The sequence below is a fragment of the Phasianus colchicus genome, chromosome 8, assembly GCF_987193195.1.
Source record: "Phasianus colchicus chromosome 8, bPhaCol1.hap1.1, whole genome shotgun sequence".
In the NCBI taxonomy this organism is placed as follows: domain Eukaryota; kingdom Metazoa; phylum Chordata; class Aves; order Galliformes; family Phasianidae; genus Phasianus; species Phasianus colchicus.
The window spans coordinates 32,428,458-32,453,077 of record NC_143443.1 but is presented as its reverse complement, the minus strand read 5'-3'; the positions used below and the strand labels follow the sequence as shown (position 1 = coordinate 32,453,077).

General features: G+C 43.4%; 2 long non-coding RNA genes across 3 annotated transcripts; both read left to right on the top strand.

Moving 5' to 3' along the window:
* Positions 1-615: 615 nt before the first annotated feature.
* Positions 616-9,959, top strand: LOC116231472 (uncharacterized). Of its 2 annotated transcripts, none has more exons than XR_004167469.2 (4): positions 616-692; positions 5,621-5,741; positions 7,251-7,464; positions 7,797-9,959. It is a non-coding gene; the product is annotated as an uncharacterized LOC116231472 (long non-coding RNA). The 2 variants fall into 2 exon arrangements; XR_004167470.2 differs by having other exon boundaries at positions 7,251-7,468.
* A 3,809-nt stretch (positions 9,960-13,768) lies between these two features.
* LOC149917125 (uncharacterized) lies at positions 13,769-22,985 on the top strand. Its single transcript, XR_016468596.1, has 4 exons — positions 13,769-14,503; positions 18,395-18,819; positions 20,345-20,958; positions 21,853-22,985. It is a non-coding gene; the product is annotated as an uncharacterized LOC149917125 (long non-coding RNA).
* The last annotated feature ends 1,635 nt before the right edge of the window (positions 22,986-24,620 follow it).

The following is a 24,620-nucleotide window of genomic DNA, read 5'->3' as shown; positions in this document are numbered from 1 at the left end:
TAGAGAAAGGGCTTATTTAAGAGCTTTCTCAAGAGCACTGGAATATTGCTGTAAGCCAGACAGATCTTTGAATTGCAAGAATAGAAATTGGTAGGAAACCAGCACATGTAGTAATTATCTGGTTACCCATCCTTACACAGACATGTAACAAAAGCAGAGTTGCTCAGAGTCCACTCTGTGGCTGACCCTTCACACTGCAGAGCTGTAATCCAATAACTCCCAATACCTAATGTGAAACGTGTGGTCATGAATGAAATCTCTCTGGACTGACCATGAAGGGGAATGACTGTACTTTTGCCAAGAGGGATCTATGGCCTCATATTTTGCCAGGGGAGATTCAGATGGGAAGAGAGGAAAAACAACTTCTCCAAAAAGGAGCTCAGGAGCTGGGGTGGGCTGCTCAGGGAGTGGTGGAGTCACCAACTCTGGAGGTGTCAAGGAATGGTTAGATGCTGTACTGAAGGACATGGTTTAGTGGGTGCAGCAGAATTGCCAGGTCACAGCCTGAACCTATCATTGAGCACCAGGCTAACACAGGGGGCTCAGGTGCAAGCAATGCACCTAAGTGAGTGCAAGAGGTGGAGCAAAGATCCCTCCCTCCTCACCCTCATTTAAGGGTCAGCAGCTGAGGGTGTAGTGTCTTTTTGGATAGAGACGTGCTCTTCTTGAACTATTGCTGGTTGTTGGAAGGGGTGAGTCAATTTTCCTTCTTTTTTACCTGCTGTTGGTCTGTGGGGGGTTTGCATCCTGCTGGAAGGCTTAGTTATTGCTTTCTTTTGCCATACAGTAGGAAACATTGGTGATAGGTGGATCATCTTGGAGGTCCTTTCCAACCTTGGTGATCCTATGATTCCCCATGCTGGCAGTACTTTTGGTGCTGGAGCTCATCCTTCAGCCATCAGGCAGTGAGACTGGTGACCATGTGTGTGAGCCGTGATGATTACTTCCCAGAGGGATAATTGACTGAGGAAACACAATCCATTGCTTCATAGTAGAATCACATATAATGATGTGATTTCCTTTCTAATAACATCTGCAATTCAGAGGCAATTTGTATTCAGTATTACTGTTTCCTGATACAATATCCTACTGAGCAGTTTCTACATAAGGTCAAAGTTACAGAGAAGGATTTTTGTAATAAGCTATTGCCAAATAGCATAAATATTTCTTGCAGCCACAATTAACCTGGATAGGTCAGAGTCCTCAAGCAATTCTTCCCAAGCTGTTCCTATTCTCCAGCTTCCTTTTATAAAGCATGCATAACTGATTTCAATGCACATACTAGCGAAGTCCATCTAAGGTCAGCTCTTTTCCTAAGCAAAATGGAGCACTGCTCCTACTGCAGCAGCATGTAGGTGGCACACCTTATGGATCACTGCAGTTTCTGGATCAAAGGCAGCTAAGACAGACTGATAGATGAGAATTCTTTTTTCATATGTAGCTGAATGAAGCCATGCAAGTAGCCCAAATTTGCTTTTCAAGGCTTGTGAATAAGCCTTTTAAAATGTGAATCATGGAACACAAAGTATCTGCGGAGGATATTCTCTTCAGATCCTTGAAAAATAATCAGCATTTTATGAGCCTATATCATCTGCTGACATGTGTGCAGTTCTCTGCTTTTGCAAACAGAAATTTCCTTTCTGTGTTTCTTAGATATTGAGGTCAATACTGAGTTTTCCCTGAGTCTGAGGAATGGAATTTGTTCTTTTATGGTACCTCTTTGTTGTTCAAAGTGATATCTTCTCACTCTATTTGGTTAGAGATCATAACTTGCTGTGAGCTAGGAGGGAACTATCTTCATTTTTCAATTAGGAGTTTTGGAGATTGACTTATGTATGGTCACACAGTGTGGCAGCAGCAGTGCAGAGGCAGACTCAGACCACTTAATGTTCAGATCTATGCTGAAACTGTCAGGTGGGGACAGCAACTGGATTCTCACCTGCAGGATATCCTGTTTTATTGTGGGTCAACTGACACAGAAAAATACCGTCAGAGAAAATTAATATTTAATAAATTAGTAAGAAGAAAAGTTGATTTTAAAAATATTTTAGTTCCATTTATAGTAGGAGAGAAAGATGTAGGCTTATTTAAAAAAAAAAAAAAAAAAAAAGTTGTTTTTCCTGTGGCTTGAACCACAACAGAACTCAGGTCTGATAGGAATCCAGCCAGAGATTAGGCACGTCTTATTTATGTTATTTATTTTAATACAGACTTTCAAATTGCTTGGGAGCTTGTCTTCCTAACCATATGTTTCCAGAAAGAATCTATGTAAAAATGCATACATTCATCTGTATAACTCTGGTAGCATGTGCTCTCTAGTTTTCACTGGTCTTACAGGCAAAAAATAATTGGATGAATAACCTTCCCAGTTCAATAGGTATGAAAATACAGTCTCTGTATAATTCTTCTATTTGGAAGAATGCATTTAAGACTGTTTCACTGTTGGAAGGAGGAGAGTGTCATTTCTGATAGTCCAAATCTTTGGGTGAAATTCAATAAATATGTATTTACTTCACGCATGGCTGTACAGGAATCTTCTTAGTAAGACTACTGGGATGCAAGTTCTAACATCCAAAATTCTAGGGAACAAAGTCATCCTGAATGTACGCCCTCAGGCTTTCATGGGTGAGGATGAAGGAAATGGTTTTAAGTTAAAGAAGAAAAGATTTTGGTTGGATATCAAGTGAAAGTTCTTCACAGAGAGAGTGGTGAGGTGCTGGAGGCTGCCCAGAGAGGCTGTGGATGCCCCATCCATCCCTGGAGGTGTTCAAGGCCAGGTTGGATGGGGCCCTGGGCAGCCTGGTCTAGTATTAGATATGGAGGTTGGTGGCCCTGCATGTGGCAGGGGGTTGGAGATTCATGATCTTTGAGGTCCCTTCCAACCCAAGCCGTTCTGTGATTCTATTTCATGCTTCTATACCTATGAGACAGTCACCATGTTGTAGCCTGAATGAGACCTGAAGGATGGCTCCAGAGATCATCTGTGGGCAGGTCAGAAGCAGCTTTTCTGGCAGCTGGCTTACAAAATTGCACAATCTCATGGTGATGAGTATTTTTTTCTGATGAAGGAAAGTAGATGCAAGAGAGGACTCGTCACAGGAAGCTTGCACAGTCACCCAGGGGACCAGCAGCTACCGAGGGTTCTTATCATGAGAGATAGGGGAAAAAAAAACCCCACAAATCCAAACCAAAGCTCCTATGCTGCCTGAGTGCAGTGTGCTGCGATGTGCCCATCTGCTTGGGGAACAGCAATGCTCATGTTTGCTCCTCTAGCAGTCACCACTTGGCAGGCAAACAGGAGAGCAGAAGCCGCACAGAGCAGCCTAGCTCCTCTGCTCATTTGTTATCTCCCTCTCTCTCTCTCTCTGCAAGTTTTCATTTTGCTCTTGCAATTGCTTTTTGCAATTGCTTTCTGTAATATTTCATTTTAATTTTACAAGCGTTGATTTCTTCATTTCTCTTTCTCCGCTCTCAAGCACATTAGCATCTAGCATCTTGAAACTTAATTCTCTTTGAATCCTCTCCCCCAGCCCAGATTTGACCTCTTCCTGCATGACTGAAGTTTATTCACAAAATTTGCTATTCCTGGCCAGTTTCTCATTCAGACAGCTGCTCTTCTCTTTCTGTCTGTTTCCCATGCAAAAAAAAAGCAACAAAACAAACAAAAACAAAAACAAAAAACCCTCAGACTTTGTGAAGACCGAAACTCTCACAGTTCTGCTTTTTACTGTTGTGCTGATCAGCACCTTCTCCAGCAAAGGAAGAAACTCCAGATCCTCCCACCTTTATGGGATCACCCAGTTTATCCCATATATTTCATGATGACATGCTGGAACAGAGAAGCTGTGGGTGCCTTAACTCTGGAGGTGCCCAAGGCTGTGGATGGGCCTTGGGCAAACTGAGCTGGTAGGGAGCAACCAGCTCACAGCAGGGCATGGATCTGTTCGGGCTTGAAGCTCCCTTCCAACCCAAGCCATTCTATGAGTCTATGATCTGTCTGATCTTTCAATTTGAGATTAAAAACAGTCTCTTATCCTGAGAAACATTGGTTTCCTCACTTCAGGAAAGGCATGGCTGAGATGCTGAAGGCTGTAGAATTGTGAGCTGAGCTCTGGCCATGAACTGTACTCATTCTCCTTCCCAGTACCCTTTACTACACTACAGATATCATGATCTGTGCAAGCAGTGTGTTTTTCAGTAAAAATCTGCTACAGAGATATTAAACATCCTTCTCAGCTAACAAAGAGTGCCATCAGCACCGTTCAAAGTAATGAGGTGGGAATGTGTAAGGACAAGGCACCAGGCTCCCTCATGTCATTTGCAGTTAATTGGCTAGTGGGAGCCCTGGCTCAGGTCTGTATCCCTACTTTTTAAATTGGTGCATGGAGAATTAAGCATTAATAGGGAATAGGAGTCATCATGAGGCAGAACAAAAAGCCCCACGTGTTGCTATGAAAATGTAAGTTTAAGTATAGCAGCTGCCAGCAGAGAGATAATTAGGTGCACTTCTGGCCTTATCTGTAAATCCAACTGTACAACAGGCTGCTAAAAGGCATCTCTCAGCAAAGAAGAGCGCCTGCCTCGTATTAAGCTGTTTAAATGGTGCACTATAATTATGCTTACAGATGTTTTATGTGTAGGAAAGTAGAAAATGGCAGGTCTTTAATTATAGGCTGGCTTGCTGTTGGAGAGCCCAGCTCTGCTCAAAGCCAAATCCTACTGCCCAGGGTGGCCTTGGAGGTGCTTGGGTAGCAGCAGGAGATTGGCCCCTCCTGGCTTTTGGTTTTCCATAGCAAGCACAGTTTCCCATAGACACATCCAGCTCTTGGGGCTTCCCATGGCAAACAAAGGACTCAATGCCCCTGGCACCAAAAGAAGCTGAGTGCTGGAGCTGCCCAAAGTGGGTACCCTTCATTTTCTTCCTTTGGGATTCAGATGCCTCATGCAGGCACTGCCAATGGGCAGCTGGGCAGCATCAGAGCGGGTTCTCCTGTCCTTCAATTTGGATATCAGGAACAATTTCTTCTCAGAGTGGTAATGCTTAGAACAGGCCACACAGGGAGGTGGCAGGGTCCCCCCCCTCCCTGGAGGTGTTCAGGAACTGTGGAGATGTGGTACTGAGGGATGTGGTCAGTGGGCTTGGTGGGATGGGTTGGAGTTGGTGATCTTAATAGTCTTTTCCAACCTCAATGATTCTATAATTCCTGTTGTGAGCTTTTACTTTCCCAGCTGCTGGACAAATCCAGCCTGCAGAAACAACAAGCACACCCCAGTGCTGCTAATTACAGGGTATATGACATGATCACTTTTTGCTTGGTTTCCTAGGGAAAAACTTTCTCCTTCTGCCTGTCACCATTTTGGCTTCCTGTGCCCTTCTCCTGTGAAGAGTGCTTCAGGGCAGTGTCCCTGTCTGTGCATAAATGTGCAGAAAATGTTGTGAGTGGAATTGAAATGCATTGACAATAATAATGCCAGTGTGCTTATAAGCTGCTTAACCAGGAGCAGCGGCTCTATAAAAGTTGGTAACTCAAAATGCAAAGTGATGCACCTCTTACACATCCAGTTACAGCTCAGCAATCAAATAAGCTGTCATCCTTTAATTAAATTTTACTTCTGCTAGCCTGGTGGGGAGATGCTACCTGAGGATGGATTCTCTTTGGTGTGTTGTGTGGAGTCTGGCCAGCTGTGGTGATGGGATGGAGCTGCAGTACCAGCTCAGCACTGGGTCCTACCCTGCTCAGGTACTTCTCATAAAGTGAAATCTTCTCTTCCCTGTCTTCCTGTTTTCCAGTTATAAACCTATGGACTTAGCAATTCATGGCTTTATTAAGATTAAGCACCTTTTCATTAAAATGTTTGAAGACAGCAAATACCAGAGAAGAGAAGCAAGTGAAGTGAGGATCCTGCTCACAGGGCAGCAGGTATAGGCAGTAAAGGTGACATCAGAGGATTTCACATCTATTGAGAAATTGTGAAGCAAGTTGAAGTTCAGAGCAATGTACTCCTGCTCATAGCAACTCCATGAGAGGCTGAGGGAAGCATCTCAGCAATTCTCATCTCTTAATACAAGAAAGCAAACTAATAAACAGGAAGGAGTCGCATGTGGAGAGACCACAGCAATGGAATGAAAAAGGAGGAAAGGTTAGAGCATACTTAGCAAGCTTAAGTGTGAGTGTTTCCAGACTTTCTTGGAAGTGGATGAAAGACACTGATCTCCTCCAGGCTACTCTCAGAGTTCTTGGTTCACAGCTGAGAGGAGCATTATATAAAACATGCTTTTCTGCAACAGTTTCACTGTTTCACCATTTCCTGACCTTGAAGAACAGAATAATTAGACTAGATCCAGTGGTTGGATATAGTGATGCCTATCAATAACTTGGAGCTCGTCCACACTTAAAGCTCATTGGCTCATTTGCTAGCTTTTACCAGCAAATGCTTTTAATGGCAGAGATGTCAGATGTATAGTAGTGGGCTCATCTGTGGAGCAGAGCTTGAGGTTTTGCTAAGGTAGGCACGCTCATACAGGGCAGAGGAAAATCCTATACCTCTCTCTAGTGTAGACAGTCTTAGCAATGTCCATGCCTCTGTTCCTCACACACTCAGAAATAAAATATCAGTGTCCAAGCACCTGAAGTTCAGGCTCTGTTTCCATTTTTTTTTTTCCCCATTTGTGTTGCCAATAATTTCAGTTCTTTCCAAAATATTTTGTTTAGTGTTGTCCAGAAAGCAATAAATGACTGAGAGGAAGACCTTGGGGTGGTAAACATGGTTAAATCTTGGAAGGGTAGAACAGTGACCATTTGCAACCCATGTGAACTTTTGAAAAGGATCCTGAAGTCGCAAGTAATCAGGCTGTGTCTTTCATTAATCATACCATCTTTCTGCCTGCCTCCAGTGCTAGAATAAGGACAAGCTTCAATTTCACAACTTCTGTTATGAAACTTCTGCATTTTCTGTCACCTCATTCCTCCACGAGTGCTAATTTTAAGTGGTCAGTGGTGATGCATCTGCCCACAGGGGATGGTGAGGAGTAAAGCTAAATAGAAAAGCCACTGGTGAGACACAGAACTGCTTAGATAGATACAGGATTCAGAGCTCATGCTGGTTTTTATCCTCTTGCCCTAGCCTATTGTATATGGATAAGAGCCTTTTAATTCATACAGCGACATTACTTGCAGATTGCTTTAACCTGAGAAAAGTTAACTCCTTTAACCAGACAATTTCAATTTTCTTATTTCCTTGAACTATAGTTGACATCAGAAAATTATACGCATGAATCATGGAAGCAATTGTGCAATGGAGACCTGTGTTCACTCTCCAGCTCCTGCGGAAAACAGGGACTACAATAGGAAGCCAGTTCAAGAATAGCAGCTATGAAATCCTCCTCTTTGGCTTTTGGGAAGCGATTCTTTGGAATGACATGGCACACACCAGTGAGGCTGGGTTGCACGTGAAATCAAAGAAGTAGGTGGGCATTTTAACTACCATGTCTTTTAAGATTAAATCTTCTCTTGCAAGCACATGTTTCCTGTGGGTTATGGCTATGAATAGCTCTCTCTCTCTCCCTTTCCCTTCATCTATCTCTCTGATGTAGGTTTGATTACCAGAATTTCTAAATAAGTCAGGAGTTGTATACCTGGCATTATAGTGAGCTGTAAGTATGTGAATTTTTTCTTCCTATAGCTGGACAACGGGGAGTTGAAAAATAAGTGTTATACGCCTGCAGACTTTTCTATGCAGGAAGATGCAGTAATGTCAACTTTGCTCATTAAAATATCTATTAATTTATTTCTCAGACATATTAACAGCATTGGCTATAACAGAACTTCTACACATCCCTCGGCAGATAGTGCTCCCAGCATTTTCCTTGGTATCAAGCAGGCATGTTCAGAAGCTTCCTATATTCAGGAGTTTACGAGCACAAAACCATCTGCAGATATCTATAGGTATGATGAACAGCCTGCATGCACCCTTCTAAAGCAGAAACAAGCTGGAGAACTGTCCAAGTTATGCAGTGCACACTCAAGAATCTCAGCTACAAGATATCTGTGCTTTATTGGAGGTTTTCCTCTTAGTCTGTGGGTGTGTAGAAAGAAGAAGCTCCACTTGGGAAGTAAGGTAGCTCTTTGGCAGCTCTTCCTGTGGGTGACTTCCCAAACTTTAGATTAGAGTTAACATGGTAACTAAGCACTGGCTTGAAATGAAAAGTCTAGTCTGGGTCCACACTCCATCAAAATCAAAGAGCTAGTGCAAAGAGATTTTTAACTCCATCTCTAATTTTATCTGCTAATCTGAAACTCTTGGGTTATGAAATGGCAGAATCATTAAATGCCTGCAGGTTTTCAAGCTTCAACCTGTGTTTTCCAGCACCATGTGGGTTTTATTTAGTTTTGCATCAGTTTTCACAAGTGCTGCTTGAACCTTCACTTAAAGTGTTTCTAGAACCATCATAGAAAGGCTTGAGCCTAGCAGCCAGAGATCATATCGAGTGAGACACAGAAATCAAATCTCCCATGGAAACTTCAAAGCTGAGGCACCTCCTTATGGATACCACTTCTTATTGGACATTTCCTGGAGTTTCCCTCCATCAGAGAATCGTTAAGATTGGAAAGACTGCTAAGAACCATTGACCCATCACCACCACGCACTAAACCATGTCACTCAATGGGACATCTGCCCTCTTCTTGGGCACCTCCTGGGATGGTGACCCAACCACCTCCCTGGGTGCCCTGTTCCAACACCTCTCCATCACTCGCATGCAGGCTGGAGAATCTGAAGTGAAGACTACAGCCAGGTGATGCAGTAGAGCCATTGTATTTCCCATAATTTTGTATAAAGTTACTCTCTTTGTTTAAACAGATTCCCTTCTTTTTCTCTCAGCCGTGGTATTTCAAGCATGATCATCTAGGGTTCAAGTGAGGCAATAGCTTTTAGGAGCAGAAAGTTTATCTTATGTAGGATCAGCGTAAGACAACAGATAAGCATCCAGGCACGCAAGGCCAGACGCACTGAAAGGAATGGCTTATTTGAAAAGCTTGTCCTCTCTCTCCAGCTTTGTTAGTTTGTGTGCAGAAAGTACTTCTCCCTGCAAAAAAGCCTTGGCCACTCTTGAAATGCTACAGAGGAGTTTGGGACATGGCAGTTTGGTTTCCCTGTCAGGAAGTGCTGCTGGACTGTTTTCCAAGAGCTGGAATGCCAGCCATAAACACGAGTTATATAGAGGTCTCATGGACTTGGATGGGAGCAGATCTGTGTTTTGCACTGCGGACGCTCAAGGCCATTCCTTGGCCATGTTACAGGAGCAATATTTATGCAAGGATGAAACGCGGCGTTGTCAAAGCATTTGGACAAATTGAATACTTTGTTTTCCCTTGCTATTATTTATAATAGCTCTCTTTGGAAAAAAAATAAAAATAAAAAAAATTAGTTTTTCGATGAAGGAATTTTAATTGGTTTTCATAGCAGGACTGAGTGACACTGTGGCCCTTTCTCAAGAGCATAGGGTCTGGGTTTCTTCATCCCCAGTGAGAAGGGAAGTAGACTGTTACAAGTTTTATCAGAGGAAAAACAGCACTAGAGAGAGGTCAGTCCTGAGACCTAGCATGCTTCACTGCCTTGCTCTAGCTACTTGGACAGTGTCCTTCCCCTCTCTGTGGTACCACAGTCCCTCATGTGCTTCTTCAGACCCAGTGATGAAGATACTCTTTTGATGACAGGGTTGATAAGTTTTATGGCATCACCCTGTCAATGGGAGGCAACTGGTTCTTCAACTGTAGAACCAAGAAGTAATGATTAAGACTCTTCAGTAGTCCTGTATGGCCAGCCCAAGGGAGGTTGGAGGCTGTCAGTGGACTATTGTGGTCTGAATGGAGTCATGGCACTGCTAAGTGCTGTGGTATCAGATGTACTAGAAGTTCAATACAAACTGGAGCTGAGGGCAGCCAAGCACTATGCTACAACTGATAGTGCCAACTTGCCTTCTTTGAGAGGGGTACATCTGGAACTGACTGCTCCAGGGGTGGAAACACAGCCCTGCCTGGCATTCTTTTGTAGATAGCACACCAATGTTCGTAAGGTGTTTATGGTAACCTGCAGATCACTTCTTTTTGAGTTGCTAGGGAGTAAAAGATATGTGTATGATGCTAAGGTGTGATCCTGTCACTGAATTCTTCCCACCCTTTTGACTCTGTTCCATCTTTGATAAATCCTCTGTGCTTGAAACCAAACTGCTCAGACCGTTTCCCTGCCTGCAGCTTCACTTTGTAGGCAAATATTGGAATTTCTTCATTTCTTTTTTATTCCAAAATAAAACAAAAAGTTAGCATTTGCTGATGCAATTATAATCAAGAAATACTATTGTGGTGCTGTTGAAAAAAGAAAAGAAGAAACAACAAAGCTAGCAGCTTATCAAATCAAAATAGTGTCAGTTTCATTAGGAACTTAGCAGATGTAGTAAGAATTGATGTGTTATCTCGGATTGTTGCTATAAAACTGCACTTATTCTGGTCCTGTTCCACACCTTTACTAGTAAAAGCTATGGAAGCCACACAATATAGGGCTGTGTCCTGCAGCTCGCTTTTCTCATGTGTTAACAGTGGAGTGAGAATTTTCCAAGAATACTGTTGTATCTGCTGATGTCAGATGCTCTTGTGTTATGGTATCCTATGTGTGGACAGTCTGAGCAGGCAGAAGCTCTTTCTGCCCCAACGCTGTCTACCACAGGATATACTACACTGTCACCTTTGTGCTGATGTGTTCTATCAGTGAAAAAGCCTATTTCTTGGAGTCTGAGCTGTTTATGTATCTTTCTAATCCTATCCTCACTGCCTCCTGCAAAAGGCAGCTCTCAGATTTGCAAACTTCTGATCTCAGCTCAAGTTATACCTTCTGTTGCAATGAAGCAATAGTAGAAATGGGGGGAAATGTTAGGGAATAAAGTCTGGTATAGACAAGGGTGATCCAGGTCCCAGAAAGTCTATTTTGCTCCAGAACTCTTTTAAGTGAAAAGCTTCATGCATTTATTCTTGCTGACTGAGTTAAAAATGTATGAGGCTGTCAGAAACAAACTCAGAAGCAATGTTATGTCTGTCACCATGTTGGTGGAGTTTAGATATGACTGAGAAAAAGAATTTGTTTCCTTGGTAGCAGAAAATTGCTTATTTTACAAGGTGCCATGGAGAGTGTTATCTACTTGGGATTTATGGCGTAGAGGCTTTAATAATGCATTTCAGCAGGAAAGGAATATTTGTTTTATGACATGCTTCCCAGTGTGGTGGTTGGCTTTTAGACACCGTGTGTCTTGAAAATTAATAATGCACGTTTCAGAGAGTTGGGAAATCACTTGCCTCAGGGGCAGGAAGGATTTGTGAAGGGACTGGGGGCTCCCAAGTGAAGGTCCCCAAGGCTCAGGGCACCATGGCCACTGGGCACCCTGGTGGGACACAGCCAGGAGCAAAGCACGAGTGCTAGCAGAAAGTACTGCTTGTTATTTTGGCCAACACCTTCTGGTGTGGAAATGCCATTAGCAAAGGTGGTGGTGTTGGAGCCATAAAACTATTTCTTCATGGTAGTACTGGGAACTGGTCCTGTGGTGTACAGCTCAGTAACATCTGAAAATACTGGTGAGATAGCAGAAGATTTTGATCTATATTCACTGAGGATAAAAATGCTGCTGTTTTTTCCATACTGAAGTCAGAGGATCAGAAGGCATAATGTAATTTACAGTTATTAGGCATGCATTGGTTCTGTCAGCTGAGCGGAACTGCCACACCGGGCTGGGAAAGGAGGAAGGCAGGCAGGCATGTTGTGTGATAAACACCAAGTAGGGGCTGAGAGTTATTTGTTGCTTAATGAAGAGCTTCCTGAGGTTAAAAATGGATGGTTCTTGCACAGTTCCGTTCTGTCAGAGTGCGCAATAAAAATAACCATTGGCTAGACTGTGGGGATGGCTCAATGCACAGGGGAAGTACAGCAGACCTTGAAGACCTATGGCACAAAGTTATATTGATGAGAGGAGGCGGACTTGGAAGATAAGAATTACTGATTTCCCTCAGACCAATCTGCCTCATGATTTATACCACCATCTCCACCTTCCTTGAGGGAAAGGGCCTGGTCGAATAACAGGAATCAAAACTGGATTTTGGAATGTGTGCAAGGCAAGAATTGACCCTTGCAAGCCAGAATGCAGCACCATTCTTTCAATTCTTTGAAAGTGTAGATAACAGCAGGACAAGGGGAAATGGTTTTAAGTTGAAAGAGGGAAGATTTAGGTTGGAGGTCAAGGGGAAATTCTTCACTGTGAGAGTGGTGAGGTGCTGGAACAGCTGCCCAGAGAGGTTGTGGATGCCCGTCCCTGGAGATGTTCAAGGCCAGATTGGATGGGGCCCTGGGCAGCCTGGTCTACTATTAAATGTGGAAGTGGGTGGCCCTGCATGTGGCATGGCAGGTTGGAGCTTTTAGATTCTTGAGGTCCCTTCCAATCCAAGCCATCCTGTGATTCTGTGACCACCTCTCTACACCATGTATGTAACCCCAGAGATGTAAATTACAAAGAAAACCTGGTCCCCTGTGGTTCCAGAAGCAAAACTTATGTCCTACTGACAGCTGAACTTGATTTTCTGAGATGGCTGGAGTTCCAGCAGAATCATATTACTGGCCTGTGTTTGGCTTCATCCCGACCCCCTCTCCAGGCCAAATTTATAAATAACGCTCATTTCATTATACTTTTCATTTCCTGGACTAGCAGATCAATAGTCCAGGCACACAGAAATATAATCCAAATCTTCTCTTCATTCCATTTCAGTTCTTATCACAAAAATGGCTTACCCTGAAAAGAACTTATACAAAAGATTGTTGATTCTACTAGATGGATGAAAGCTAAATCCGTAATACGAAGAGATGAGAAAATTCGAAAAGTCAGGAAAAGGTAAAGGCATCTGGGGTACAAAATAATTGTGCAATTTTAGCTCTTTCACCTCTGTTTTCTTGTGTTCATATTATTATTATTATTATTCTAAGTAACATCTCAGATACAAAATGAGCATAGTACCTGAAATGGGGAAAAAAAATCAGAAAGCTACTCAGAATCCTAAAAGAAACATTAGTATAATTTAGAAACTATTTACTGGATCACTGTTTTTAAGGTACATGTGAAAATAGTATGAACTGAAGTGCTGAAAATGAAGTCGTGATTGAAATGTTGGCTTGGTGCTGTGTCCCATTTCAATTGCAGCCCTAGGACAAATCTTTCAACCCCCCTGGAAAGAGTTCCCTACAGAGAAATTGCACTCCAAAAAAAGAGACTGGTCAGTGGGGCTTCTCTGGTTGCATCTTCCAAAGAATTCAGCCACTTTTGTCAGAGAATCATAGAATTATTAAGGATTGAAGGACCACTAAGGTCATCTAGTCCAACTATCAGCCCATCCCCAACATACTGCTAAACCATGTCACTCAATGTGACATCTGCCTTTGTCCTGAAAACCTCCAGCGATGGTGACCCCATCACCAATAAAAAGATTGCATCTAAATCTGCTAACCCCATATTAAGACCAAATAAGGCCAGTTATTGTTGTCCTTAACGCTTTTTGTGGAGACTTTGAAGAAGAGAAGGGTCATCTGAAGCAGCTGATAACCAAGCTGCACTCCTCAGTTCCAGCCCAAAGTTGCAGGAGGAGCAAAATGGTGTTTGCCTGAAAAATTGGCTAGAAGTCACTTTTTTCATCTGTCCCACAGCAGAAAGTGCCAGGAGCCCCAGCTGAGCTGTGACCAGTAGGAAAGGAAACCAGAACAGGCAGTAGGAAGTCTCCAACCATGTGGTGGGGACACTGTGACTGTTTGTGTCCCTTTGTGTTGGGAATGTCAAACCTTTCTGTTGCTGTGAGCTGTAGGGGAAACAGCTGAGTACATGGCTGGCTACTGCAGAAATAGAGAAGTGCAGGGATCAAAACAAGCACTGGGTGCAGAACCAATGGGGAGAGGTTGCAGGAAGGGGAATGAGGAAGGGGTGGCTGCAAGGCTGTGCCTGGGCCCCTCACCAGCAGTAGGAGGGAGTCCCCATTGCTGGCAGCATCCTGCTACAGGAAGCACTTGCTGAGTCAACAGGAAATGACAGACAAACAAAAAGCATTGGAGAGGAAAGCAAATGTTGCAGCTTGGGATGCAAACAGCGATGTTTTTGTCAGTGCTGTCATCTTGGCTGTGTATTGCTTTTATTTCCTTGAAAGAAGTTGGAAGATGGAGAGTTGATCCTGCTTCACACCTCCCACCTCCAAGAGATGTGCACAGAGTGAGTTTGCAATGCCCTGGTGACTGCACGGTGCTCCATGAAGTTCAGCATCAGTACTTCTCTGTCGCTTGCAGGTCATAATTGACAGCAGTGGTTTAATTAAATAAAAACAGCACGGCCGTTTCTTGCTAAAGCAGCAGACCCTAATCATCTGCTAGAAATGGATGCCTCCTGCTCTCACTGAGGATAAACACTTGGAGCACTTGCAAATTCTGATAAGTGAGTTCAAGCCTTCATTGTTATCTTGCTTTTTTTATACTGCAGAGTTGTTGGGAGGAATAAAAAGAGCCAGAAATCTTTATTATTCTTCCTTAGGGATTCATTGCATTCTACTTTACAGTGCATTGTTATACTACCAATTTTAACTGTACATGCTCTTAATAAATACGTAGCATTAAAAGGATAATAACACTCTTATCTCATTAATGACTTTGCACTAGTGTAAATGAAAATGATTATTAAGTTAACAGTAACCTTGACATAGCAAAAAAAGATTCGATGGTTATTTCCTTTCACAGATCAGTGTCGTTTCTCTTACTAAAAATATCTTCTCAGCCCCAATTCTTTCCCGAGACAGTTCTGCTGCCTATCAGCACTGCAATGAATGAAGACACCATATGTGCATTTCTTCCAGCACGTATACAGGTCTTTAGGGGTTCGGCGTGAATACTAGCATATGGGTCAGACTGACATTTCTCTTTTTTGATCCAGAATCAAAAAAGCAATGGTGTTACAGCAGACTTCCAAGACAGTTCTACGTTGTCTCATCCAAAGAGCTTTTCCTCTCTGATTGCTCATCGTTGTGTGCCAGCAGTGCATGCAGCCACCTTTGCTGCTGCCTGGATGTGTCAGACCACCTTCATTGCCCCAGTTTTGGTCCTGCTCTGTAAAATAGAGCTGTGGTCATATCCTGGGGAAGTGCAAGCTCAGACATTGTGTCAGAGGGGGATCTGAGAGCACACAGCCAGCTCAGGTGGTGTGGGGTATGTCCAACTGGCTGCATCGCTCCATCCCATCTGTGCAAGGCACAAACACTTGGCCTGGCACAGACTGGAGGCACTGGGATGGCTGCGATGTTCTTTTGATCTCCATGACTGCAGGAACCATGTCTGTGAGTTCCAGAGGTCACGTCGCTTGGCATGAGTCACTGGGAGCTGTGCTCAAGGGGACAACACCCTGCAATTGCAACCCATCAGAACAGAAAATTTTGTGGAAGCAAAAGCATCGTGGCACTATTTAAGTGAGTCAAACAGATCGTTAGGTCATCCCGTGCTCTTTAAAAATAGTCACCTCCAAGTAAATAATCAAGTGCAGAGATTTTTGCATCCCTGTACACTTCTCAAACATTTTTTTTCTGTTCAGGAGACAGCTGAATTTGGCATTGACAGCACGTCAAGCTGAGCACCAAAGCTTTTTGCATGACTTTACTCTACTATAGACTGCGCTGACCTAAAAACCTCCTATAGGAGCAATTAATACCAAGCAGTAGTATGTTCTACAGCAGAGAGAATAATCTATTCTCAACAAATTGCTCTCAAACATATGGTACCTCCTTAGTCTGAAATGAGAGTTAAGCCGAAGTGCTGAATGTGCAGTCAGAAGGAAAAAAGATACTGCAAGATTTCAAACGCTGAGCATGGATATCTTAAACTTAAAAACCAAGAGCTTATGTAAGCTTAAACCTTGAGATTTTTAAGTCTGCAAAATCTGATAATTTTAAAGTTATTGTCCTTCCTACGCTGGACCCTGTCACGCTGCTCATTTGCTTTTATAGTTGGTGGACATTTTTATACACTAAGGCATAAATTTAACAGAATAAACACTGGTGTGATATACTACAGATGGCAACTGCAGAACAACCAAGCATTGGTTCTCGCAATGAATTTAACTTCAGAGTTTCCTGGTTTAACAGATGGCAAATGTCAAGCCTGATGTTGCATTAATGTAGACTTGTTCAGTGTAAACTTTTGAGGGAGGGAACTTGTGGTCAAATTCACAGAAAATCTGCATTAAGTGGTGTCACTATGTTACCCAAAATATTCACTTGTGGTAACATCATCTCAACTAAGAGTATATTTGTATGGATATGCAACTCATCTCAGATATTTGGACTTGGCTTTCCAGCTGGTGGTTTCTGGGGTTTATAGTGGGATGAAGGCTATCTACAAGGACCTCGTGGCAGAAGCTAGGAGAGATTCAAAATGGAGAATAATTGATTGAACCTGACAGTCTGGAATAGTGTGTTTCTCTATTTCTGATTTGTAAATGTAAAGAAGATGGTAAGAAGATGTGGCTGTATCACTATGGGATCCTGCAGTAATTCAATCAATGATCCCTGGAGAGCTTCATGAACTACATAAGAGATTAACTGAGCTATCAGCACAGCCCTGTTCTTTGCACCATTATGACAATGTTACTAGCCTTGGGTATAAATGGCATGTAACTGAGTTTTACAGAAAAACATGGATTCCAGTTTGTTTGTTCACCTTTCCACACTGGCATTGCTGATCTGTTTTTTTTCACCACTTTGATTTACAGCACTCCATAAAATGTCTACTAAGGCCTCCCACGATTGTTATGTCAAAATCATTTTTTTTTAATTTATTTTGTCTTGCTTTCAAGCCATCAGAAGCTGACAGTTTTAAGTATAAAAATGGATTGAATAAATTAATAATGGCCAGAGGGTATCGTGACACCCAGAGGTGTGGAGGAAAGTGGACAGGTTCCCAAACACTGTGAGTAAATATGACAATATAACCTTGGCAAGTTAGTGCAGCATCAGTTGCACATATCCAACATGATAATTTTACAATTCAGAAATGCTCCGGGGAAATAAACATACCTCATGATTGCCAGGAAAGCCAAATCATTCTGAAACAGAATGATGATGAAATGCAGAAAGTCTTGGTTCTTGAGCAAAGCACATCAGTATCTGGGACATAAAGCTAATTTGTAATACGATTTTAATTCATATAATCAACAGAAAGACTCTGAAGACCAAAGTGAAGATTTTCTGAAGTGAAGATTGATTTCTGTGCTAGTCCTTCTGTGTGAAACCAACAGAAACTGTAATTATTGTGGTCAAGAGTGAATATTTTGATGCCTTAATATCCAGTAGTGTTTAACAATGGACAGTTTGCCAACGCGACAAGAAATAAGCAGTAGAGATGCAGGTTTTCCAAATCTGATCTCTCCAGTGGTGCTCCTCTGCTCTCACTTTGAGGAGTGCTGGCTCAGTGTGCACTTCTGTCCTCAGTACTTCTGGGTAAGAGTCAGAAAATCATTAAGGGTGGAAAAGACCTTTCAGATCCGCCATCCAACCCCTCACCATGCTCGCTAACCATATCCCTCAGTGCCACAGCTCCACGGTTCCTGAACACCTCCCAGGATGGGCACTGCATCACCTCCCTGGGCTTCCACGTGTTTCATACAACCTGCGTAGTTAAGCTTGACTTTAATATTTCATTTTTTCACCAGAAGCTCTCAAAGCTCTTTTCAAAGCTAATTAAGATTCACACTACCTTTAAGAATGGGGCAGATATCCTCATGACAAGAAGAATAAGGATGGGAGAGGCAAAGTGACCTACTCAATGTCACACAGTTTCAGTCTTAAGCCTGAAACACAAAGAGCTCAATTCTTGGTAGTTTGCTGTAACCACTAATGAATAGTAATGACTGACCATATTGATAATTAATAGCACTTTCACCGTGCTTAGCACAGTTAAAGTGCTGCTGAAATACTAATTCATTCACCCTCTCTGATCAGTGAGGGTATGTAAGAGCTTCATCCTTCAACTCGCTCAGCTTTGCACACATGGGAGACCACTGAGTTAATCAGTGGAAAGCAGAGCGTGGAAGTGATTGAAGGATGAGAAATGAGAGAGGATGCTCACATTGTTTGGCACCGACTGAAGAGTCTGATGTTGGAGTGCTTGAGTTAAGGACTTACCATCAGCAGAGAGAAGCAGGTCCCATCAGATGGCCATTCAAATCATCTAAATGAGGAGCTATTTCTCTCCGCGGAGCCACTGGAGAGTCCAGCATTAGGAGTCTCGTGCAAGATGTGTGAATACTCTCCCTTAAGTGCTGATTATTGTTCCCAATTTGCAGGTGAGTGAACTGGAAAGGACGGGACTGTGCCAGATGAGGTGAACTGCCTGCAGTGGGGAGGCTCCCTCCTGCCCCTGGAAATGCGGATGAGAAAAAAGAACACAGAGATGAACAAACCTCAAGGGAACACGTTCAGGCTGTAAAAATACCGAGGCAGTATCAAGATATCTGGAAGCTCTCTTGGAATACCCCATGAGTCATGGGCGCTGTATATTACATGGTCAATGCTTATTCAACAGAAGTAATTTCTCATGCGAGACCACGGGAGTCAGAGAAATTGGCTTTGCACCAAGGTGCCTGATTCAGCAAGATGTTACCAGCACAGAGGCTCTGCTGCTTTCAAACACCAGGAAAGGGGAAGCAATCATCACAAAGAGAAAACAGGAGATCCCTAATGGCTCTGTGCATGGCAGTGTTTTAACTGTGTGAGTATAAACTCATCAGTGAAAAATATGCAGTAAGAATAGGTAATATACACATGGGATTCATCCCTCCCATGCTGTTTCTTTGTATGATGCAGACTGAATGCTGCCTCCCTGTTTTTTGCCACCTCTGGCACTCCCCCTGAAGTCAAAATTCTGTTGCAGTGACGGCAGTCATTAAAAATGATGAGATAAGAAAGTGTTTACCAGTTTTATCATTGCAGATGTACTGGAAGAATGATTGCACGTCAGAATGGCTCTGTAACGAAGCCTGACTTAGGGGGAAAAAAGACAGAAAAAAAGGCAGAAAACACAAGGAATATTCATTTTTTTCTGAAATTAGCAGAGAGAATTACGCTTGGAGAAAACATTTATCAGTGTGTCAGAAGGAGGTATGTGGTTTATCTTTGTAATAATGGTTTTCATAACTTTGAAGGTAAAGACAGCCAACCCAGCTCAATGTTTTTCACATCACATCTAGCAAGTTAAATGACTTTATTTGTGCACACAAAACAAAGGCAAACACAGCAAAGTGTGCTGGCAGCATCGCCCTGCAGCTGGATGGGGTCAGGGTTCCTCATCCGGCCTGGAGGGAAGGAAGCATGGCATGAGCTGTTGTTACACAACCAAACCCTCTTCTAAAGGGTCTGACCTCATGTACTGACCTCATCGTGACTTCAGGCCTATGGGAACTGCACTGACCATGCCGTTCCCTGCACCCAGCACCATCATGGGGTGCTGCCTGAGGATGAAACCAGAGCCTACAGAAACACTGAGAGGCCTCAGCCTGTGGTTGGGCTCCACATTTCGGCCCCTCTAACCTCAGTGCAGCCAGTGAGCAGCGTCTTGCCAGCTCTGAGCACCTCCTGGATCCCCTCTCATACAGTCAGGGGATTTGCTCTTCATATATAGGATTTCTACTGCAGCAAATGGATGTCCATAGAGTGACCATGATCCCCAAGTACTCCAGCAAACAAAACAACCCTGGTAATTGAAATACTTACACATCACGGCTAAAAGAAACAGTCTTTTTCATTTCATTATTATCTTTTCCCCCAAGCAATATAAAGTGTTTATTCAGAATGTGAATAATTCTTAAGATGCATGCATGCATAAATGCATGGCCTGATTTTTGGGTGGTCCTGTGTGGAGTTGGGAGTTGGACTCAAGGATCCTTACAGGTCTCTTCCAACTCAAGATATTCTGTAATTCTATGATTCTATGACTGCATGTTTATTAAATGTGCATTAGATTCATGCCACAATCTTTTTTCAATACTGAAGGTGCTGTTGAAGGTTGGGGTTTGGTTGGAACTTGCCTTTAGGCATGAACAGATGGCAAAGGGGGAAAGAATAGGGTATGCAAGCGTACTTACATTTATAAGATGCATAACTTCTTATAAAACACAGTTAATCTGATTTTTCTTGAGGCAGAATGGTCAACATGGGGAAATAAGAGAGCTGTAGAATCCAAGTATTGGTTAGAACACGTACCTGATCAAATTTTAAATGTTTCATTTTGAATTCAGGAGCTGGAGGATAATAATGCATGACATGGAAGGAGAAATGCTGGGCAGTGGAGTGCACACAGAATGTCCCAGTGACCTACAATTCCCTGCCAAAGGCACAGGGGTAAAAGATGTGGATTTTATAATGTTCCTGGAGAGGAGACATTCTAAATATATGACGCAGAGGAGAAAAGATTACTGCAGCACAAAGCAACGCTCTTCCCTCCTCACTCACAAAAGCAATAGGCAACAATTGAGCTGTGCACATGGGAAGATTTGTTTTCTTCATGAAAACAAATGATTTAAATAAGAGCCAGAACCAGCCAAATGTTGAGCCTCTTGGCTGCCAGCTTACATGGATGGACCACGGCTGTGAAGAGCCCTTGGTTGGTGCCACACGCTTGAGAGGAGGAGCAACGCAAATCGGCACGTGAGCTCTTTCTGGTGCCAACTGGAACCCATCTCCACTTTCTTCTAAATCTCAACTCCTCGTTCGTATTCTTTTAGAGGATCACAGAGCACTGAGCTGAAAAGCTTTGCCTGCCCATGGAGCTAAAGGCACATATTTCCCAAAGCAGCAGGCTTCAACCAGCTCCAAGCCTTCTTGTTGCACGCGGAACCACAAAAGCATTATGGTAATTTTGAGCGCTGAACCATTTAAAATCTATTTTAATTGATTCCTGGCTACTTCGTGATTCCAGCATGTTGTTAAATGAGTGGCAGATAAAAGTAGCAGGAGGTAACATCTTCTGTAGTGCTGCGGGGAGATCACGCCTAAAATACGGCGTTCAACTCTGGGTACCTCATTGCCAGAGAGATGCAGACAAATTGGAAGGAATTCATAGAAGAGCATTAAAAATGATTAAGGGTCTGAAGAGACTGAGTTATGAGCGAAGATTAAAGGAACTTAATATGAATCACTTGGCTAAATGATGACTAAGAGGGAAACGATACCCTTCAACGAGTACTTGGAGGGCATGAATATCACAAATAAAAAGGAATTATTTAGGGTGCTGAAGGACGTACCACTTGGGATAAAAGGATGGTGTTAGGCAAAGGGAAACTGGCTCTGAACATCCATCGTTAAAGTCTAACAGACCATTTATGGGAAACTAAATCCCGACACATTTGTCTAACCCTGCTGCAGTATTATTTTTTGCCTATGATTGTAAAAAAATATCCCATTGTCTTCAATTAAAGACTGAGAGAGGACTCCTAGATGCAGTCCAGGGATGTATGGGAAGTAGGCATCACTCCCAATGGCAAGTTGGGAAAACAGCAAAGAAATGTTCAGAGCTTTTGAAGGTTGATATATCCTTTACCCAGCACCAAAGGATATATAAGACATGAAACCAGTGATCTGAATTTTAAGAATGTGTCTGTTGCCAGGATACCATGGGGAAAATAAAAGTAATAACGCATTTCTTTACAACATACACATTCCATTAATTCTGGTGAGAGCTGTACCAATATTTTAATGGGAAAGCAGTTCACAAGGAAGAATAAATCTTTCTCTAATTTTCTCATAGAGCCATTGTGCAGCTGAAAGAAGTGCCAAAAGGGAAGCAATACCATGGTGTGGCAGCCCTGACCCCAGCCTGTCTTAGAAAGCAACTGTGCATTGAAAAGGATTGAATATCAGCATGAAATCAGACTTGGCCATGCCTTGATCAGCAGAGCGGATCAGCAGCACAGCGCTGTGATTCCTATAACTGCTACCATGCATATCTACGTACATCACCTTGTGGTTCTTTAGGCTTACTGCATGGAAACTGCCCGGCTGCAGCCAGAGGTCCCCAGCCAGGGGGCAATCCCAACCTGATAGCTCCTGCAGATCAGGGGCTTTCGGTCTTTCTCATTGCAGCTACCCAAGGTCAGGGGATGGGCTCTGAGCACCTGAGGAAGCTGTGGGCATCCCTGTGCATTGCAGGGGGTTGGACCAGATGGCCTTTAGAGGTCCCTTCCAACTCCAACCAAGCCTTGAGAAAGGCTTTGGAAACTGTGCCTGGGGGTGAGAGGTCATGGGAAAAGGGCTCCCCGAGAGCAGCAGGAGCAGGAAGCAAAAGCCACTGGGGTGGTTATGGGCAATGAACTTCTGCATTCAGTGCATGAGGCACAGAGCATAAACGTCAGCATTTCCACCTCTCTTTGCAAGGGTAACCTAAAGTTGCTGACACTACAGTGCAGTCCATTTCCCCAGATTAGTATCCATCAAAACTGTGCTCTTAAGACACATTCCTACTAGTTTATCACAAAGTTACATCTGGCTGTCAGTGTGCAGCTCTATGGGCAAACCCAGCCAGTGAGCCTCTCCTCCAGGCCTCTGCCTCCAGCATGGTCAGCAGGTTGTGATGACAATGGGGAAGGACTGGCTTGCCTTAAAAAAATCACCTTTCACCTTTATACATGTGCACTCCCAGTTGTACTTTTCAATGGGAAAGAAGGCTGTCTCACCTTTTTCTGCTAGATAAACTTGCTCAGAGCAAAGGAATATGTTCAAACTTGTTTGAGAAATGGGGTGATCCTCTGTGTTGCAGGGTGAGCCTGGAAAGCAGCAGAAATCACACGGACAGAGGTGGAGGTCAGGAGGTTTTGTTTTATGCAAACCAACCTTGATAGGGACAACGTTCCTATGATTTCTCTATTGAAATCTGTATTGAAATTGAAGGGAGAATGCAGCGCTGAGTGTCATGGTCAGTGGGCATGGTGGGGACGGGTTGGGGATGGGCTTGATGGTCTTAGAGGTCTTTTTCAATCTCTGCGCTTCTATGATTCTATGATCTTGAATCACGAGAACCAAAGCCCAAACTTGGCTGTAGAAATGATTTATTCCGACTGCTCTTTTTTTGCCCCCCGAGTATAATTGTCCGTGATAACATAATTAGTTGCTGGAGATGACTCATGATGCCCAAACATGTTGGGTTTCCCTCTCCACCTCACCAGATAGGACTGAAAATACACTGTGAAGAGACAACCTTCAGGGATTATCTGAGACATTGTGGATGCTGCAGGAAAACATTGACTCCAGGTGGCTGTTGGTAGGGAACAGCGCCACAGAGCATTCCCCAAGGAGCAAAGATTTTGTTTTCCTGACGTTTCTTTGAAATTGTTTAAAATACATAAAAAGGAAGGAAGGGAGTATAATTATGTAGTGATATGACTGCACGTAATTGCAGTTCAGAGCATCTCATCAGGCCTAAAAAGGCCACGAAGGGCAGCATGTTTAACCCAGGGCAGGAATGTGAAGTGTGTATGAATATTCCCAAAGTCACAGGTTTCCCTCAGTCAACTGTTCTGCTCTGGGAGGATTTTACAATGAAAAATCAGTGAGATTCCAACGTGACCTGAGCAGAGGTTCTCTAATCCATCCTGAGCTCACATGCACCACAGGGAAGGAAATCTGTGGATGTGTGTTTTTAAGTCCATCCCTCCATTATCTACACATGGTCTCACAGGTGTATAATCAATCACCCATTGGAAATTCTTAACCTGCTTGGCTCCAAATCCTAAGTATAGTTTGGAAGGCTCTGTTTTGTATTTTACTATTACAATATACGTGGTTTCTCATACTATTAAATTTGTATTTTACTATGGTTTCACTTCAAAGGATATTCCCACAAATGGATGCTTTAGATGCTTCTGAAAGGGAAAACCTTGTCCCAAAATGCAGTATTTTCACGTTTAGCTCATACTTCATTACATCAACTTGTTGGTAGTAACACTGCTGAGCTTTGAGTATGTGGATTGAAGCCCATCCGAGGCTTCATGCAGCAACTGGAGGGCAGCGTGGAGGGCTGTGCACACACACCAGCTGCACACATTGGGATAAGAAGCAGCATGTTGTGTCCCAGTAGGTATGAGCACATGTTATGTGGACGGTTTAATAAATGGGCTGTGCATTCACATAAACACGTATACATACACACGGCAGGGTACTAATGAACGCTGTACTTATTGAGTACCGGCTTCTGGCTTCTTATTCAGTGTTTGTGAGGGTTTCATTACAAAACTGACGATGGCGGTACCGCGAGGAGGGATGGGGACCCGACACGAGCCGCGTCCCTCCTCGGCTCTACCTCCCCCTATTCCCCCCCCCGCCATGCTCTGCGATGCCGCCTCCCCCCAGCATCCCGCACTGTTTGCTCGGGAGGGACGGAATTTCCTGCGGGATCCCTCGGGAAAAGCCCATCTCCTTCGGAACGCTTCCTTCTGGCGGGTCGGAGCGCGTAAATGCATGTGTATATTTGGGGGGGGGGGGCACTGCTGGGGACCTCCTCCCCCGCGGAGCAGAGCACGC